Source organism: Artemia franciscana, chromosome 3 (genome assembly GCF_032884065.1).
Source record: "Artemia franciscana chromosome 3, ASM3288406v1, whole genome shotgun sequence".
Classification (NCBI taxonomy): domain Eukaryota; kingdom Metazoa; phylum Arthropoda; class Branchiopoda; order Anostraca; family Artemiidae; genus Artemia; species Artemia franciscana.
Window position 1 is genome coordinate 41,021,162 of NC_088865.1, and position 19,699 is coordinate 41,040,860.

Here is a 19,699-nt window from a genome sequence, read left to right on the forward strand (position 1 = left end):
CGTCTTCAAAACATTTTCTAGCTGCCAAACCAACAAGGCAGGACCCCCACATTTCAAGTGCTCCTCAGATATTCTGCAGCAACCAGGCGTGCGGTTGGTTTTCAGTCTCCTTATAGAAAATATCGGAATCTTGTAGTGGATCAAGGGGCTGCTTTACAATTCTCTACCTCTTGTAAAAACAGTTGTATTTTCACTCTTAGAAATTACAAGTTTACCCATTACTTGATTTTTTTTTTATCAAAATTTCTCAATCAAATTTCAAAAGTCTCAATGAAGCCATAATAATTTATTCATCAAAGAATTTGCTCGCGACTGTTGTTAATACGCATTTTACTGCTATACGAAAATATTATTGACTTTCCAAGAGGTTTCTTTGTCATTTTAGATCAGCACCAACCAGATTCACACAAACAAACTGGTCAGGCGAAAGGGTTATCTACATCCCTCTATCATTACGCTAAAAAAATATTGGCACCCTTGATCCAGTGGCCCCCCAAGATTTTTCTCTAGATCCACCCCTTGTGCCAATGCTTAAACATGGTCAAGTTTAAACTTTATGTTTACATAATAACATCATCCTAATAACGTAATTAAACTAAAAAAAAAGTTTGACTTTTAGCGAAAACTTTAAGAAAAGACAAACTTTTCTTACTAACTAACTTACTTTTCTAACTAAAGAAAAACTTTAGCGTAAAGAGCGGGGCGTTGATGAGTAAGCAGCCCCTTTCATATACGAAGTAATTTCTGTTCGTTTTAAGTTTTAATGTCGCTCCTTACTTTCAGTTAAAAAAAACTTGTTTTCTTTTTATTTAATTTCTGAACGTTTTTGAATCAATGCATGTTTTGATTTTGGCTCTCCGCAGAGGAATAATTAAAACGGGATTTGCATATTTATTTTTTTTTGGCTAAATGGCTTTCTCATAATTTTGATCGAATGATTTTGAGAAAAAAAGAGCGGGGGAGGAAGCCTAGTTGCCCTCCGATTTTCGGTTAATTAAAAAGGCAACTAGAACTTTTAATTTTTTACGAATCTTTTTATTAGTGAAAGATTTACGTAACTTATAAATTAGCTTACGTAAAGAACTTTTTTAGTCTCATGTTTTTATTACATATATGAGAGGGTTCGCCCCCTCGTTAGTACCTCGCTCTTTACACTAAAGCTTAAATTTTGTCCCAATTCATTGAGAATGACCCCTGAATCACAGAAGCCGCAGAATAAATAGTTGAAATTGCTAAAAATACTTTAGCGTAAAGAGCGAGGTATTAGGAGGAGGTGAGCCCCTCATATGGGTAATAACTTCTGTTGGTTTTAAGTTTTAATGCTGTTTTTTACTTCCAGCTGAAAAAAAACTTATTCATATTTATTTTTTCATTGTTTTTTTTTAAATAATGCAAGTAAATCCTGCGCTCCCTTCATGGAAATTTTCTTTCCCCCTGACAAATTCCTCGATGGAAAGTTCCCCCAGCATATCCCCCTCTTCTCAACCCCTGCTTCCGACCAAAATATCCTCCTGAAAACGCCTATACACTTCCCAATAACCATTACTATATGTAAGCACTAGTCAAAGTTTGTAACTTGTAGCCCCTCCCACGGGGACTGTGGGGGAGTAAGTCGTCCCCAAAGACATAGTTATAAGGTTTTTCGACTACGCTGAATAAAATGGTTATCTCAGAATTTTGATCCGTTGACTTTGGGAAAATAATTAGCGTGGGAGGGGGCCTAGGTGCCCTCCATTTTTTTGGTCACTTAAAAAGGGCACTAGAACTTTTCATTTACGTTAGAATGAACCCTCTCAAAACATTATAGGACAACTGGGTCGATACGATCACCCCTGGGAAAAAAAAACAAACAAAAAAACTAACAAACAAATAAACACGCATCCGTGATCTGCCTTCTGGCAAAAAATACAAAATTCCACATTTTTGTAGATGGGAGCTTGAAACTTCTTCATTGGGGTTCTCTGATAAGCTGAATCTGATGGTATGATTTTGTTAAGATTCTATGACTTTTAGGGGGTGTTTCCCCTTATTTTCTAAAATAACGAGCATTTTTTGAGGCTCGTAACTTTTGATGGGTAAGACTAAACTTGATGAAACTTATATATTTAAAATAAGCATTAAAATGCGATTCTTTTGATGTAGCTATTGGTATCAAAATTCCATTTTTTAGAGTTGTGGTTACCACGAACTGTTTGATAGCTTCAGTTTCTGCATTGAGAGAGATATCTCAATTCTTTTTGAAGAGTTAAAAAAAATATGATTTTTTTGTTATAATTATAATGAACCACTTTCGTCTGACTTTACTTCGTTCTTGAAATATTGGGGAAAGGAGTATCCATATATAAAGGACAAAGTCTGTTTATCTTAAATTTTAATATCGCTTTTTTACTTTTTCACTTTGGCAAAACCGGCTCCTTAAGCAAAAAAAGGTCCATTGCCCCCGTCTCCATAAAAGAAGCAAAAGGCCGACACCCTTATAGCTGATATTAAGGATTAAATTTGTCATAAGCTGCATGTGCTGGGCAGCGTGCCAGAATGGCCTCTTGGGATGTGAGGCCATATAAATACGCTCAACTAATCTTAAAATTTTCAATCAATGTTATTTTGGGCCTGGTTGGATTAGAATTGATGCCGTTAAGGAAAAAATGCCTTTAATTAGGATAGAGCTGTGACGTGCCAATTTTTTCTTTTACTTAAAAAGGGCACTAGATATTTACGTTTAAATGTTCTTTTGTATGAGCCCCCGTTTAATTACCTATCCTTCTCTGCAAAAATAAGAGATTTCATATTTGTTGCATAGTATCTTTAGGATTTTCGTAAATGCTAAATTTTATTACATAATTTTCATCAGAACTCTTTTTCGGTGCTATTTGACCCTTTTTCATAGGGTTATTTTTTCCTATATTAAATTGTTTCCGATGAAAAACTTTAAAGTTTATTAATTTAGTATGCTCAGAATCTTTATAATTTGTCAATTCTGTTGATTTGAACATTAAAAAAAAAAACAAAAAAAAAACAGTTCAACTTTTTAATCTTTAAAGGTAAAGGTAAAGGATACGGCATTAGACTTTACAGTCCGTACCGGCGGTGCTGATCTCCGTTTCTTGGCCCTTCAGCCAGGAAGTGCAATGGGGGGTTGGGGGCCAGCCATCCTGTGCTTTCGCACACCCTTCCTGTTTACCTTCCCCAGATTTCTCCAGGTACCCATTTAGAGCTGGGTCGACTCTGGCTAAGCTTACAGAGTCACGCCACTGACCCCCATCCCAAACTAAAGAATTGGGTACACCGGGATTCGAACCCGCGTCCTCTCAGACAAGGGATCGCGAATATAGCGCACCAACCCACTCGGCCAGGACGGCTATAATCTTTAGTTTAGTATTAAATAAAAAAACAAGCTTTTTTAACGGAAAGTAAGGAGAGACATTAAAACTTAAAACGAACAAAAATTACTGTGTAAATGAAAAGGGTTGCTTCCTCATCAACGCCCCGCTCTTTACGATAAAGTTTGACTCTTTCTGTTAACTCTACTTTTTAAAACAATAAAAAACTTTAGCGTAAAGAGCGGGGCGTTAATGAGGAAGCAGCCCCTTTCATTTACGAAGTAATTTGTGTTCGTTTTAAGTTTTAATGTTGCTCCTTACTTTCCGTTAAAAAAACTTGTTTTTTTTTATTTAATTTCTGAACGTTTTTGAATCAATGCATGTTTTGATTTTGGCTCTCCGCAGACAAATAATTAAAATGAAATTTGCATATTTATTTTTTTGGCTTATTGGCTTTCTCATAGTTTTGATCGAATTATTTTGAGAAAAAAGGAGCGGGGGAGGAGGCCTAGTTGCCCTCCGATATTTTGGTTGTTTCACTTTGGCCCCTGGTGGTCAATGCGAGATATTGTTTCATTCCAAAGTCTGTTCCTTGAATATATGAAATATATAATGAAATATCATCTATAATGAAATTACATTACATATAATGAAACCTGAAATCCCAAGAAGGGGAGAAAACAGTGTCCTTGGCTGGTTTGGTTACTTTTTTTGGCTTGACTCCCGTTTAAAAATCTTCAAAGAATAAGGTAATTATAAGTAATAAAAATTATAAGTAATAAGTAGAAAACAAAAAGACTACTTCAACAATCTCAAAAAACATTTTTTCAGTTTTTTTAATGACACAGTTTCTTCTTTTGTATTTATATATTTGGTAATTTAGAAAGGGTTCCAAAAATTGTTCCATCCGTTAGAACTGAAGTGTCTTTTTCAGGAAGAGTTTGTGCCAGAAACAGCTTGGTTCCTTGTCCCTGGTGCTTCCATAATTTGTTCTCCCTCTTTGTTCCTTGAGTATTTGCCCTCCAGTTAATCAAGCGTATCATGCTTTGGAACTGGGACAGAATCGACTATATTTCGACATAGACCGATATCTGCCAATTCACAGCTAGAATGAGGATGGATCAAAACATTGTTATTGTGGTAACAAGGATGAATTAGATAAAATTTTGTTTGTTTAGGGAGCAGGACACACTTGGGATGGATCACTGATTCTTATTTCTATTTCGCTAAGTAACTGTATAGATCAACTGAAAATGAATTGCAAGAAAGATTGGGTGTCGTAATTCTTAAGATATTGATATACAAAACCTTTGTCCAGGAAGAATGAAAATACAGAAGAAAAATAAGTTGGTTAATCAAGCTTCAATGATAATCCTTTTTTTTTGCATCAAAATTATTTCTTGGGAGACGTGGATGGAGCAGAGAAAAAAAAATTGGTTGTAAAATACTTATTTCTTAAGAATCTCTGTAGTAAGAACAAGGATAAACAATGCACTATTCAAAAGTTTTATAGTCTTTAAGAACAAAATGGGACGGTGGATACATAATGATCTGATCAGTATGGTAGGAACCAATCCTTAACATAATAAAAAAAGGGATGCATAACAAATTTTGAATTACCAAGGTTTGGTTAGAATATGGTATTTTAAAAATTTTATTTCAAACTTTTTGCAAAAGGTTACGTACAATCAAACTAATCGATAAATCATGGATGAAAATGCTTTCATTGACTGGTTTATTTTGCTTTCTTACATTTAATTGGCTCTCAAGACAATAAGAAATTTGTGCACTTTTTTCCAAAATGTGTTATGTCTCCTTTTTATAATTGTGGAAATAGTTAAAAAGGTTAGTTTTTAGCATCAAAGTTTTGCTTTTCTATGCCTAGCCTAGATATAAATCCTTCTTTTTCAAATAGCTCATCGTTCATAAAAACCAAAAGGCTTGAATTTGTTTTGCATTTCTTTGCTCTCTTGTTTTGCAGTGAAATACACTCAACTGCTTCAGACCAAGCTATTGCTAAGAAAAGTAAGACTTATCAAATTTGGGGCCAGTCATATCCAAGAACTGTTTAGGCTATCCATACAATTAAAACTTAGATTTCTACCCATGAGTCAAGCAAGGACTATAGGAGCAAATTTTTTAAATACTGGGAATGATATTTTAGGCAACCTACGGAAATAATACTTAGGGTCTAATCAAAAGAGTTGAGAATGTTAGTGAGGATGAGACGTGCAAAGGGAAAGTGAGACTGATAAAAGAAGAATATTTGACCCTTTCAGTCGGGTTTAAGGTGAATAATAAAAAAAAAACACAAAAAACTCTCTGTAGTTCACTTTTATGAAACATAAATAGACTATTAAATACAAGCTTAATTTTGACATATTTAAAGTGAAATGTTTATTAAAGGACAAAGCTTCTTGGTATCTCATTTAATCTTGTGTGATAGGAGGTAAGTTCTTTTGCTTTTTAAGCTTTGTCTTTATTGTTAAATAATTAGGAATTGGTTACTCTAATACAAAAAACGTTGGTTAGCAAAGAAATATGAGCAAACGCTTACTAATTTCACCCAATTGTCATAAGTAGCCCTCTTGTCTTTAGCTCAATTTAGAAAAGCTAAATGAGGGAAAAAACGGATGACAATAATAACTTGATTTTGGTTTTTATAGTTAAATTTTTCTATCGTGCTAGATACTGCTAGACAGCGTTGATTACTCTTTTTATTGAAAAACTTCAGGTATCTCTTTTAATAGTTTCTCACACTCTTAGGAGCAACGTGATACTATTAATGAGGTTACTATATAAGAAAACCCCCTCAATTTAAGAATGTTGTCTATTCATAATGCCCAAAATTAAAAATTTTGAAAGTCATTAAATTCTGGTGTCACCTTATACCTACTGACACCTTTTTATACAAACGTGCATAAATAGTCTTGAAAGAAGTCTACTGATACGACCACAATTTGTTTCATTTTCTTAAAAATATTTTACATTAAAACATTTTTAAACTGATAGAAGTTAAAAGACACCTTTTCAAGCATAAAAAAAAGATGATTATGAAATCTAAGATATTATGGTATCAAGATGGGCCTGAATTATTGATACAGTTACGTGTTATACAGACGGTTACATAGTTCCTACTTCACAAACTATTTAGACTATATATTGACAAAAGCTACAAAGGCCTTGAGTCAAACCAGCATCAACCGAGATTGAACCCCAAGCCCTTTACAGCTAAGCAGGGATCAACCAGCTGTGTCATCACCGGCAAATAACCCATAATTTATGAATTTTTCCTTGGCTTGTTAATATATGCATTTTTAAGATATAGCTACATTATGTGGATAGCTACAAGTATTTATGCCTCTAACTTAAAAAAAATTTAGCCTGTTCAACTAAGAATCTTTATGTAAATCCACCATCTAGTCTAGAAATCACTTTATTTAGCAAAGATTGTGTAACTGACCTGATGGGCATTGATAAAATAAAATATGTTTTTGAAAGATGGTTTTTCTCAGTCATATTTTCCTTTTGAGTTTCCTAATATTCTCCTTGAAATTGAATAAAAAATTGAATTGAATTGAAATTGAAATGTACCGTGCATCCCTACCAATTTGGCACTTCGTTGGAACAGTTCTTTCTTCTAAGAGAGAGATTGATTCCTTTATTCCTAATAATTCACAAAATAAAAAAAATCAATAAAATATAGCTAGCCACTACTAGAAGATCACACGACAAGTACAAAGTGGCTCAATTAATTAGTTAACTTAAATAATCAAGAGACAACGACAAAGAAAAAGCAGAAAAAACAAAACAAAAGGCACAATGATATTCGAAAGGATCACCTCTCCCCTTGAATCTTGACCAAGGAAAATCTTTCTGACTTGAGACTTATCTTTTCTTTGAAAAATTTTCCATTTGAAAACCTACATTCTAAAATTTTTGCGTTTGTTTAATATCCAGGTTTTAAAATACATCCTACATAGTCTTTGGCTTCACAAAAGGTTCCCTGTTGCAATTGCTTTTTCTGGTCAATGTTTTATAGCCACTGGACACCATTTTACAAGCTCACGATAAAATTGAAATGTTTTCAGATGATGACTCAAAAATAAGTTTCAATATCCATGCTGTAAAAGTACACTCGACATATTCCTTAGCTTTCGAAATTGTTGTTATTGGAATTGCCTTATTTCTAGGCTTAATTTTTGTAACCCATGTTATACCGTTGAATAAACTATATACAAAATTCCTATTCTTCCAATCAATATGCTTGTTAAGTGGCTGTGAAAGTAGTCCCCACATAGTCATTGGGTTATCAAAATATTTTCCTTTTTATTACATTTACTCTATCCAATATTTTTGTAATCTCATATAGATTGTACAGATGAGGAATACAAATTCAAACGTGTCCTGATAATAAATCAAGAAGAATTTTGAATTACCATGTGCAACATGAACATAGTTATATCTTACCAATGTTTTGATGTGAATATAATTGAGTGATTTTAGGCTCTTACTTAAATATGATGCGTTATGGTCAAGGCTATCCTAATTCATGACATCCAACAGGAAGGGTTTTCCTGAAAAGATAACCTGGAAAGGTAAAGTAATATTAGAAATATAAAACTTTGGCCGTTCAAATGTTGCGTTCCCAAATCTTTGACTGCATGAAATTACATTTTTAGTTGGTTTTGGGATGTGTCCAAGTGCTTATTCTCCAAGGACGTATTGTCAACTGCCTATTATATTAAAAATCAAAATTATTTGTTTAATATTTAAGGCTATAGTTATTTTAGAAATAAATATAATTAAAAGTACTTGTTACATATTATATTTTATTATTATAGTATGTTAAAGGTTCACGCTGCACTGCTGGTTTTAACGAGCCGGTTTTAACTAAAAAAAGTTTATGGTTATCCCCTTTCAGACTTGATAATCTAAAGAACTAGCAATTCAAACAATAATGCTAATTATATTCAACAAAGTAGCGTCAACTTAAGCAAAACACAGTATGTAACCTGCAAATGGTTCAGAATTTTAAAGCCAATATGTATTGAAAGGTTTCTTGGACAAAAGGGGCAGATTAGAATTCTGGATGGTTACGAAAAAGTTGATGTTTGAAGTCAAGCCAGAGTTGTAAACCTAAGAGAAAGGTTTTAATTCAGTTAGGAGGCATATACCAGGTAGAAGTGACGACAGAAAAATTTGTGTAAGTGGCAGTGAGTTATAGTTTAAATTTGCATTGAAGTCCTCGTAAACTAAAAACGTTTACTTTCCATGGTTTGTTCGCCTGTGAAACCCCTGTATGATTGTAGGGCTGTTCTCATTTAGAATACTTTCCTCTATCATATCAAAACCAGGGACAGCGATAAATTAAAAATAAAACGGTTTTTTTCATTCGAAATTACACCACGACTTTAAAACTTCAAACAAACCGAGGTAGGCCTTATAGGCCTATTCCGAATTGACCCTCTATTTGCATAAATCTTCCCTCCAATCTGTTTTTTCTTTGAATGGACAAACAAGTCATATAATATCTTTAGTCTTGTCCCTGTATTCAAGATACTAGCAGGGACCAACCTAAATCCTTTTACCACAAAGATAATTTCTCCTTGGAGTAAATTGCAAACAGTTTGAATTAAAATATTATGTTTGTTTGTCAGCTTTATGACCTTAAATGAAATGCACCATACCATTTATGTTTTGCTTTCGAATAATACGTCATGCGGACCAATAGACAGTTTTCTTCACCTGTCACGATTGTAATTTCAAATTCCTTAGAACTATTTTTAACCGGCTTTAGCACATTTAAATAAAATAAAATGAAAAAATATTACACAAAAGTTTAAAACACGTTGAAACTTACGACAAACCAGAACCACCTTGATTGGAAGAAGTCACCACCACCCTCAATCTATGGATAATTTATTATTTCAATTAGTCTTTTAGAGTTCTTTAAATGCTTTGGTAAAGCGAAAAACAGGAGTTTTTGCCAAATTGGAATGCTGTGTTTAGATAATAGAACTTTCTGTAATTTGCCTAAGCCTCAGATTAAACCCCCCAAAAGGATAATTCCGAGGTTATTCCTCCACCACTTCTCTTGCAAAGCGATGATTACAAATTTACGAAAAAAAAATTTGTATTTAAGTGGAGGAATCCCCAAATTTGATTACGAAAGGAGGATATTTCTCAGATCCAACCTCCATCTCTTCTCGGCTGGTAAGATCTTATGAAGAACATTATAAGATTATATGATTCAATGAAAAAAAGTCTTTATTTTGAGAACAAGTGTGATTTCAGTCAAAATTTGGATCAAATATTGAGGACTACTGTTTCAAGGCTAGCATACTCTAGGCCAAACTTGAATCTTCTTTCCAAATTTAGCAAACATCCGGTTTTATAGAATTGTTCCAGCTTTGTAGGGAAAGAAGAAGTGGAGATGGGAGCTTGAAAACACCCTCCCTGTTCTCAGCTTGGGCCTCTGTGTCAATTCAAAAGAGTTCCAAACAACTAACCAAAGAAAACTGTTCTCTGCACTTCCACTTTTTTGTTTTTCGTCCATAGCAAGCATATTTATTAGAAAACACTAATATGATCAAAATTATCGAATGATTTCTCAGTCATTGAGTAATTTCATATTTAATATTTAAATCCAAAATGGTTTTTAAATCACATCACTTATAATACTATAGTCTGAAATTGTTTAACCTCTCTTTTTGTTGAATCCTGTTTATTCTTCTAATAAGCTTTACTAAGAGCTGTGCCTTTTCCCCCACTATTACAACGTTTACAATAAACATTGAAGGATTTAAAAAATATTGGGAATCCCTGTCTTTAAATCAGTAAAAAATATAAAGTATTCCATCTGAGAAAAAGAAATCCCCTATCAATTCCTTCACGAACAATTTGAATTACGCCTGCTTTAAGTATCACCAAACGAACTGATTCATTTCATAAACATTTAGGCACTCAATCAGAAAGAAGTCCCTCAGATGTATATGACGTGCTTTATGTATGGTGGGAATGAATTTCCCATTGCATTTGTCTTATAATATGACAGACCAGAGCAAATCAAAAGCAAATTGTCACTTTGTTATTGATTAAGAAAGCTATCGGGAGGAAATTTTGGCAAAAAGCGCTGATCTCCTTTCGAGGATAGAATGGGGAAATGCTATTTGTTTCTGGGTGTCCATGAGTGGGTGTAAATAGACAAATTTTGTATAAGTAGCCTTTTTTGTATATGCATTTTTAAATGACGATCAATATCTTGGATTTTCGTCGGATTTTAAGCTGATATTTGTCTCTAGATCAAAACTAACGAAGTTAAAATAGATCAGCATGCTATCGTCGGGAGTTATAGCCAATGGTATCGAAGAAAATGAGAATAAGTACACAAAATTGACATTATCAAATTTAAAACAGAAGTTTGAAGAAAAATAACGCCTTCTTCTGGTATCAAAAATGACTTTGATTTAAAGTTTATTTGAGAATTTTTCCCTAAGGTTGTTGGGCCAAAGAGATATAGGGCAAGAACTGTTTTTTTTAAATTTGCTCAATTTGGGAAGTTTTAAAGAGCTCTATTGAGCTAGAGGGTTGGTTTTCCCTCCTTGTAGGGGAACAATTTAATTTCCAAGAAAAAATAACGATGCTCGTACCCGACGTTCGGGTGAATGCAAAACTTTGTTTTTCCTTTCATTTGTGAGTGTAAAAAGTTAAAGGGTTTAAGAGAATTAGGGTTTAATGATTTATTCCATTTGATATCCTTGGGTATTACAACTATGACGAAGTTTGGCTAATGAGTTTGATTGGGAGTGAATATTTTAATAATATTAGGTAAGTGCGAAGGTGTTTGGAAATTGCAGGATTACCGGGATTTGCTTGAACTTAAAGTACCGAGGCCATGAAAACGATATTTAATTATTTGAATTGGTTAAGTCAAAACTTACATGATCAGATATATCTTACAAAATTATAAAAGAATCGGAAACTAAATTTGAAAAAAAACTTCCATATGTAGTTATGCTTTGTGAATTAGTAGGTGCCAATTTAAAAGAGAATGCCCATGGGAGAAAAAGGACCATGAAAATGACCATGGTCTTTAGGAGTGAATATATAGTTGATACTCAAATTCTTTCACGCGAAAAGCGTTGTCTGATTTAACTAACAAGTTTTGCTCATATATTTTTACGGTTCAATGTGGCAACGCCAACGAAAATGGGGTACCACACTAAAACTCAGTAATTTTGAAACATTCAAATAACAAATTAAAAAAATTACAATTTTCAGTTATGAATAGATCTAAGTTGGGTCCAACAGCAAGTATTTTCTATTTTAATGTCCTGGGTACGTTAAGTTTATTCCTGTTGTTTAAATAATTGTTGTTATTGTTTTTGCTTTTTGCCATAGCTCTATGGAATAGTTTTTACAATATATATAATTCAGCGTAAATTTCCGTTTAAGAAAGATGCGCAAACTCTGTAATTGCAAAGACTTTTTCGAATCATTGGGAATAATCTTTATATCCAAAAATCAAACAGTTCATCAAATCAAAACAGTGATCGGAATAGTAACCGAAACTCTAAAAAATGGAATTTTGATACCAATAGTTAATTAAAAAAAATAGCATTTTAATGCTGATTTTAGATATAAACTTTCATCAAGATTAGTCTTACCTTTCAAAAGTTACGAGCCTGAAAAAATTTGCCTCATTTTAGAAAATAGGGGGGAAAACCCCCTAAAACTCATACAATCTTAACGAAAATCACACTATCAGATTCAGTGTATCAGAAAACCGTATTGTAGAAGTTTCAAGCTACTATCTACAAAAATGTGGAATTTCGCATTTTTTGCCAGAAGACAAATCACGGATGCGTGTTTATTTGATTTTTTGTTTTTTTTTTTGTTTTTTTCCCCATGGGTGATCGTATCGACCCAGTGGTCCTAGAATGTCGTGAGAGTGCTCATTCTAGCGGAAATTAAAAGTTCTAGTGCCCTTTTAAATCGACCAAAAAAATTGGAGGGCATCTAGGCCCCCTCCAGTGCTCATTTCCCCCCAAAGTCACCGGATCAAAATTCTGAGATAGCCATTTTGTTCACCAAAGTCGAAAATCCTAATAACTATGTCTTTGGTGACGACTTACTTCCCCGCAGTCCCCGTGGGAGGGGTTGCAAGTTACAAACTTTGACCTGTGTTTACATATAGTAATAGTTACTGGGAAGTGTACAGACTTTTTTAGGGGAATTTTTTGGGTTTGCGAGGGAAAGTTGGTTTGAGAGGATCTTTCCATGGAAAAACTTCTCATGGGGGAAGAGACTTTCAATGAAGGGGATGCAGGATTTTTTAGCATTATTTAAAAAACAATGAAAAAATAAATATGAAAAGTTTTTTTTCTACTAAAAGTGAGGAACAGCATTAAAACTTAAAACTAGCAGAAATTATTGCGCATATGAGGGGTTTACTTCCTCGTAATACCTCGCTCCTTACGCTAAAGTATCTTTAGTAGTTTTAACTATTCATTCTACGGCTTTTGTGATTCAAAGGTCATTCTTAAGGAATTGGGACAGAATTTAAGCTTTAGTGTCAAGAGCGAGATATCGACGAGGGGTGAACTCCCGCTCTTTACGCTAAAGTTTTTTTTTACTGTTTTAAGAAGTAGAGTTAAGAGATTGAGTCAAACTTTAGCGTAAAGAGCTAGGCGTTGATGAGGAAAAGCCCCTTTCATATTCGGAGTAATTTCTGTTCGTTTTAAGTTTTAGTGTCGCTCCTTACTTTCATTTTAAAAAAAATTGTTTTTTTTATTTAATAATGGTATATAAATCCCTTTAAATTAGGATGTGGATGGTATTTGTTTTTAAATATAACTTAGCTTAGAAATGTGTTACATAGTATAACTGATGGCTAAATGAAACTACTGAATAAACTCATGAAAAGTTTTCTAGTGGATAGGCTGTAATTGGCAAATGGATAAACTCTTAGTGTTGCCAAAAGTCTATATAGTATAATGTCAAAAGGTTGCTTAGACAGAGTATATACTTCATTCTTGTTGAAAAGTAATTCAAAACGTTTCTAACGTGACTCAGGGCCGGGGTGGGGCTGAGAGAACACTGCCAGAAGGTAAGATTGCTAAAGGCTAACATTTTAAATGTTTGTGTTTAGCTACACAAGTATTCAATGTGTGCTGTGGTGGTGCAGTGGGTTTGACCTTAGCTTGGTAATATGGGACCCAGAGATCGAATCATGCTGCAGCAATGCACTGCAGGGCCGACGCAGGGACCTTAGTAGTCAAGAAGCGTCGTTAATCTGATACAAATACATACAAGTATTCAATGTCCAAGAAAGAGGAGAAGCGCATCGATAAATAGGCTCGAAACTTCTTTATAGATAGTTTTCCTTGTAATGTTTTGTATTTCAACAATCTATATAAAATTAGGTAAAACGTGCAAGCTTTTTCTGTTCTATGTATGAATTCAATGCCAAGTTTTGCTTCGAAAAAATACATATAAAGGCAGGAACGTTGTATTCAGAAAAGCTCTGGGTGGCAAAGTATTTCAAGCATTATAGCGAAAAATCGTACTATTCAGGTTTAAATAGGATTTTTAAGTACTTGTACTTCCAAATATCAAGCTTAGGCAGGACGATGCCACCTCCATAACCGTTCAATATTTTCCTATGTGGAAAGCGGAAAATATGTGACCCCCTCTTTGTTGGTTTGTTGACTGTTTATAGAAAAGAGTATAGTGTAGCTAGAAAGTACCAGAATAGTGCTACAGAATAGGAGGAAGGACAGTTCCTCTCAGTAAATAAATCTAAACGATGCAAAAAATGATGAGCGCTTTCGTGGTAGTCCATGTAGGTGATTTATATTAATACTGCCTTCTAACATATTGTTGGAACCTTTTCGACACAATAGCAGTAGTCTTAAGGGTTTCTGTTTTTTCTTTATTAGTATAAGATTTGAACATTTTAGCCTTCTTTCGATCTCTTTGTAAGTCCTCAGACCTTCTTCGGTGCTTGTATATAATTTTCGAAATAGGATTATGTAAGACTAAAGTTTTTCTATTCAAATTTTGAGAGCATCGTTCCCACTATGTAGTGTTTATGCTCAAAAATTTAGTGCTCTTACTGATATCATGGAGTCAGAATTGTTCCAATCGTTGAGGTATCACTATATATAATGCATATTAAGTGAAAAAGAGGAACACATAAGATATTATTAGCATATTTCTTATTAGCTTATAAGAAATACTGGCAAGAATTCACATCCTGCTTCCTGTTACAGCATTAAAGAATCAACTATTTTGTAGGATTTTTTTCTTCTCGGACTTGTTTTGATTCTCACTTTTGCTTCTATTGTAAATGCAGATTTCCTTTACTATTTGATTTAATCCTTCCTTTAGCTTTTGTTCGAACCACTGATTTTGTTTTCCGTATTCTCATTTGAGATTAGTAGTATCGCTTGAGGTCGCATGTCTTCTAGCCGCACATCTCGTTTGTCCTCACTAGACAAATTGTTTATACCTTGTTTTGATATTTTCACCGCTAGTGGGCACAAGAAAAACCATAGGGAGCCGTTGAGAGGAGTATTTGAAAGAAAATTACAATATTGGAATGATTTTTTAGTAGCAGAACATAATATATAAAACAAAATGTGATTTTGGTGAAAAATTAAATCTTCATATACAAGATGAAGTTTATTTTATACATGGTTGATTGACTGATAAGCTTTGGTCTGTACTTGTGGAAACGTCTGACTAAAGCACCTAGCCACTGACTTCCCCGAGCTTATACAAGACCTTCATTTATGATGGTATGATATCTCTAAGGGTTGCAATATTCAATAGGGATGGATACCCTAGTACAAAGTTAATCATGGCCCATAGTAATGAAAAATTGACTTCGGATTATAATTTAATGACGTCATATTAAACTTTTCTCAGGACACTGTATCAAATAACCTATAAGAATGAATTTAAAAAGGTCAGAGCCTAGGAGCTTCATTCAGATGTTTCCACGAACACTAAGGGAGACCTGCCTGCTTCACAAGCTTGGGCAAAGAAGACTTCATCTTGTACATGAAAAACACTTTTTTCAAAATTGACATTTTATTTTAAATATTATGCTATACTGTTTAAAAAGCAAGTAGCTCCTGTGGTGCAGTTGGTTTGTCCTCAGCTTGGAAGTATGAAGCCACCAGGCTTCCGATACTTATATATATGGCATCTAACGACCATAAAATATTATATTTATCAATGATATTAAATGCCTTGTCAAAAGAAGATAAATGAATTACATCATTGTATATTTGGAGACATTTTTTGGCAAAATTTGTGTTAGGTTCTGAATATTACTTTTTGTAAATCTAAAAAGGTAGTAGGTATAGCTATGCCCTTTCAAATGATCTCGTAAACAGTTTTTTATGATATTGCAGTGCCCCACTAACGATGAAAACAAAAACAGAAAAGAAGAGGATTCATAAGTGCTGTTAGGCAAAAGTGTTTTCCTTTTTGTTCAAGCCAGGGGACTTACAGTCTTTTAAATATAGGGTTTTTGCACTGGACATTTCAATGGCGCACTTTTTGTTTCATTCCAACTCAGTTTTCAGGCGCTAGGCTAATTTCCAAGGGTCTGTAATGACAAACAATTTAAAGTTACCTTTTAATGATTCATTACTAGGTTGTAGCTATTGCTGCAACAATGATTATTCGTTCTATTTTTGGTTTTTTTCCTGACTGCGCATATTCAAATGCATATGTGGTTGCATATAACGCAACCAAACACAAAAAAATGCCATTTAATTTAATTACCGGATCTAATCAACGGGTAGAAAAAAGAATAAAAAAAACACTAAAAGAAAATTTAGGATTGGACTTTTCATGAGGGAAAATGTTGATGATAAGATATTAACAGAGACGCATTTGTCTTTTTTTGTTTATTTTTTTAGATGTAACTTCATCAATATCTATAAGTATATTTTCATAAATGCGGATTACCCTAAGCTCAAGATTAAAGGTCTCTATAAAAAGGCAAGGAAAAATATTCAAATCAAGCCAAGAGTGAATTACGGAGGCTACTTACTATATTGAAAAATATTTATTGTCGAGAGCATAAAAATAACTAAATCATGAGAAAAATACAACCCCTAAGCATGGCAACTTAGAGCAGAATTAAATAAAAAAAACAAGTTTTTTTAACTGAAAGTAAGGAGCAACATTAAAACTTAAAACGAACAGAAATTACTTCGTATATGAAAGGGGCTGCTTCCTCATCAACGCCCCGCTCTATACGCTAAATTTTGACTCTTTCTCTCAAATCTTCTTTTTAAAACATTAAAAAACTTTAGCGTAAAGAGTGGGGCGTTGATGAGGAAGCAGCCCCTTTTATTTACGAAGTAATTCCTTTTCGTTTTAAGTTTTAATGTCGCTCCTTACTTTCCGTTAAAAAAAACTTGTTGTTTTTTAAATTTAATTTCTGAACGTTTTTGAATCAATGCATGGCTCTCCGCGGAGGAATAATTAAAACGAGATTTGCATAGTTATTTGCTTTGGCTAAATGGCTTTCTCATAGTTTTGATCGAATCATTTTGAGAAAAAAAAAGAGCGGGGTAGGAAGACTAACTGCCCTCCGATTTTCGGTTACTTAAAAAGGCAACTAGAAATTTTGATTTTTTACGAATGTTTTTATTAGTAAAAGATATACGTAACTTATAAATTGGCTTACGTAACGAACTTTTGTATTCTCATGTTTTTATTACATATATGAGGGGGTTCACCCCCTCGTCAGTACCTCGCTCTTTACATTAAAGCTTAAATTTTTTTCCCAATTCATTAAGAATGATCCCTGAATCACAAAAGCCTTAGAATAAATAGTTGAAATTACTAAAAATACTTTAGCGCAAAGAGCGAGGTATTAAGAGGAGGTGAGCCCGTCGAATGCGCAATAATTTCTGATCGTTTTAAGTTTTAATGCTGCTCCTTACTTCCAGTTGAAAAAAAACTTTTTCATATTTATTTTTTTATTGTTTTTTTTTTAAATAATGCTAGAAAATCCTACACTCCCTTCATGGACTTTTTCTTCCCCCACGACAAATTCCTCGATAGAAAGTTCCTCCAACATATCCCCCTCTTCTCAACCCCTCCCCCAACCAAAAAATCCCCCTGAAAACGTCTGAACATTTCCCAATAACCATAGCTATATGTAAGCACTGGTCAAAGTTTGTGACTTGTTGCCCCTCCCACGGGGACTTTGGGGGAGTAAGTCGTCCCCAAAGACATAGTTATAACGTTTTTCAACTACGTTGAACAGAATGGCTATCTCAGAATTTTGATCCGTTGACTTTGGGAAAATAATTAGCGTGGGAGGGGGCCTAGGTGCCCTCCATTTTTTTGGTCAATTAAAAAAGACACTAGAACTTTTCATTTTCGTTAGAATGAGCCCTCTTGCAACATTGTAGGGCCACTGGGTCAATACGATCACCCCTGGGGAAAAAAAAGAAAAAAACAAAAACAAATAAACACGAAACGGCTGCCAGAAGGCAGCCGTGATCTGCCTTCTGGCAAAAAAAATACAAAATTCCACATTTTTGTAGATAGGAGCTTGAAACTTTTGCAATAAGGTTCTCTGATACGCTAAATCTGATGGTGTGATTTTCGTTAAAATTCTACGACTTTTAGGGGGTGTTTCCCTCTATTTTCTAAAATAAGGCAAATATTCTCAGGCTCTTAACTTTTGATAGGTTAAACCAAACTTGATGAAACTTACATATTTAAAATCAGCATTAAAATGCAATTCTTTTGATGTAGCTATTGGTATCAAAATTCCATTTTTTAGAGTTTTGGTTCACCTACATCTTAGGAATGACTAGTATTATATTAAAAATCTTAGGACAACTACCAATACTATTGGTATTGCTATTGCTGCTACTAATACTACTATCGAACGAAATAAAAATCGGCTAAGTGCATCATGGCTGTCAAAATGATGCAAATTGAATACATTTGGAACAGGATTGGGCCTTTAGTTTTTGACTTTCAACGATAGCCGAAGGGTGTAAAACTAAATTAAAAGGTGCTATTTGTTGCCAGATTGTCAAAAAAGTATATTTGCAACATCGTAGTAACAGCTAAGAGTGTTAATTGTGAAGTATTAGACCATGATATTTGGGATGTTGAACTAAATCAGAAGATATTGTTTGCATCTAAGATGGTCCTGAAGGCGTGTTAGCGACATTTCAAGAACGGTAAATGAAATTAAACTGAAACTTTCAGAGCTGCTTAAATCAAAGACTTGTACTACTGCTACTACTATTACTGCGACCACTAATGACAATATCTTCAACTGTTGTTGAAGTTTATTGAAAGTTGAAACTCTCAGGGCATGTTAGGATATTTGTAATCAAATAAAGTTGTTAAATGGGAGTATTGGCAGTTTTTGTGAAATATCTAGCAGCGTCAAGGTTGAAACTTTTAGGGAATATTGGGGCAGATGTGGAACTAAATCCAAACACCCGGTTTGTTGCAGGTTGTTAGTGTGGTGGATTTGAAATATATAAGGAAGGTCTAGGGGTATTAAATCAAAATTTCAAATCTACTTCTACTAACTGCTACTACAACTACTGGTGCGATTATTTAAGACTGCAGCTAGAACTCTTTGTGACTATGGCATCTTTTGACTAGGATCTTTTCAGAATTTTACTGGGACTACTTTTTAATTGTTTGCGACTGTGATTGTGACTTCTTGCTACTACCATTAATTGTGGCTGCAACTATATACAACTTGGACAGATTTTGGCTGTGACTCCTGTGTCTGTGACTCAAACTACTTTTGCCTGTGGCTGCTTGTAAGTTTTACAACTTGCAAATGTGATTGTAACTATATGCGACTACACAGCGACTGCAACTCTAGCAACTTGTGTCTGCAGCTACTTACGACTGTGACTACAACTAATTGCGACTGTGACCATATCTATATGACACCAAGACTGTGAACACGTGCAACTGCGACTACTTTTGACCGCAACTACTTGAAAATGTGATTGTGACTACAGGTGACTGCGAATGCTTGCAATTGCAGCCACAACTTATTGTAACCATAACTACTGCTAGTATTACTGTGATTGTGACTGCTGTCATTATTACTGATACCTTTACGTTAATACTTGAAACTTTCAGGGCATCTTAAAGGGACTGGTTGATTCTTGTATGTCTACTTCTTTATACATCCTTTTTTTAGACATCCAGGGTCGATAATACCGATGTCCCCTCCTGCGTGTTCTTGAACGAAAACCCAATCACAAACAGATTCACCACTATAATATACAGCAATTTAAATATATTCCAGTCAACACTTCAATTTTGGAACTCCGTCAGTTAACATTAGGGAGTGA

General features: G+C 34.1%; 1 long non-coding RNA gene across 1 annotated transcript in view; it reads right to left on the reverse strand.

The window, feature by feature from the left end:
* LOC136025273 (uncharacterized) overlaps positions 1-19,699 on the reverse strand; it is a 96,407-nt gene that overhangs the window by 20,302 nt on the left and 56,406 nt on the right. Inside the window, exon 2 of the long non-coding RNA XR_010617052.1 lies at positions 7,835-7,910. This is a non-coding gene — a long non-coding RNA (uncharacterized LOC136025273). The remainder of the gene's footprint in view (positions 1-7,834; positions 7,911-19,699) is intronic.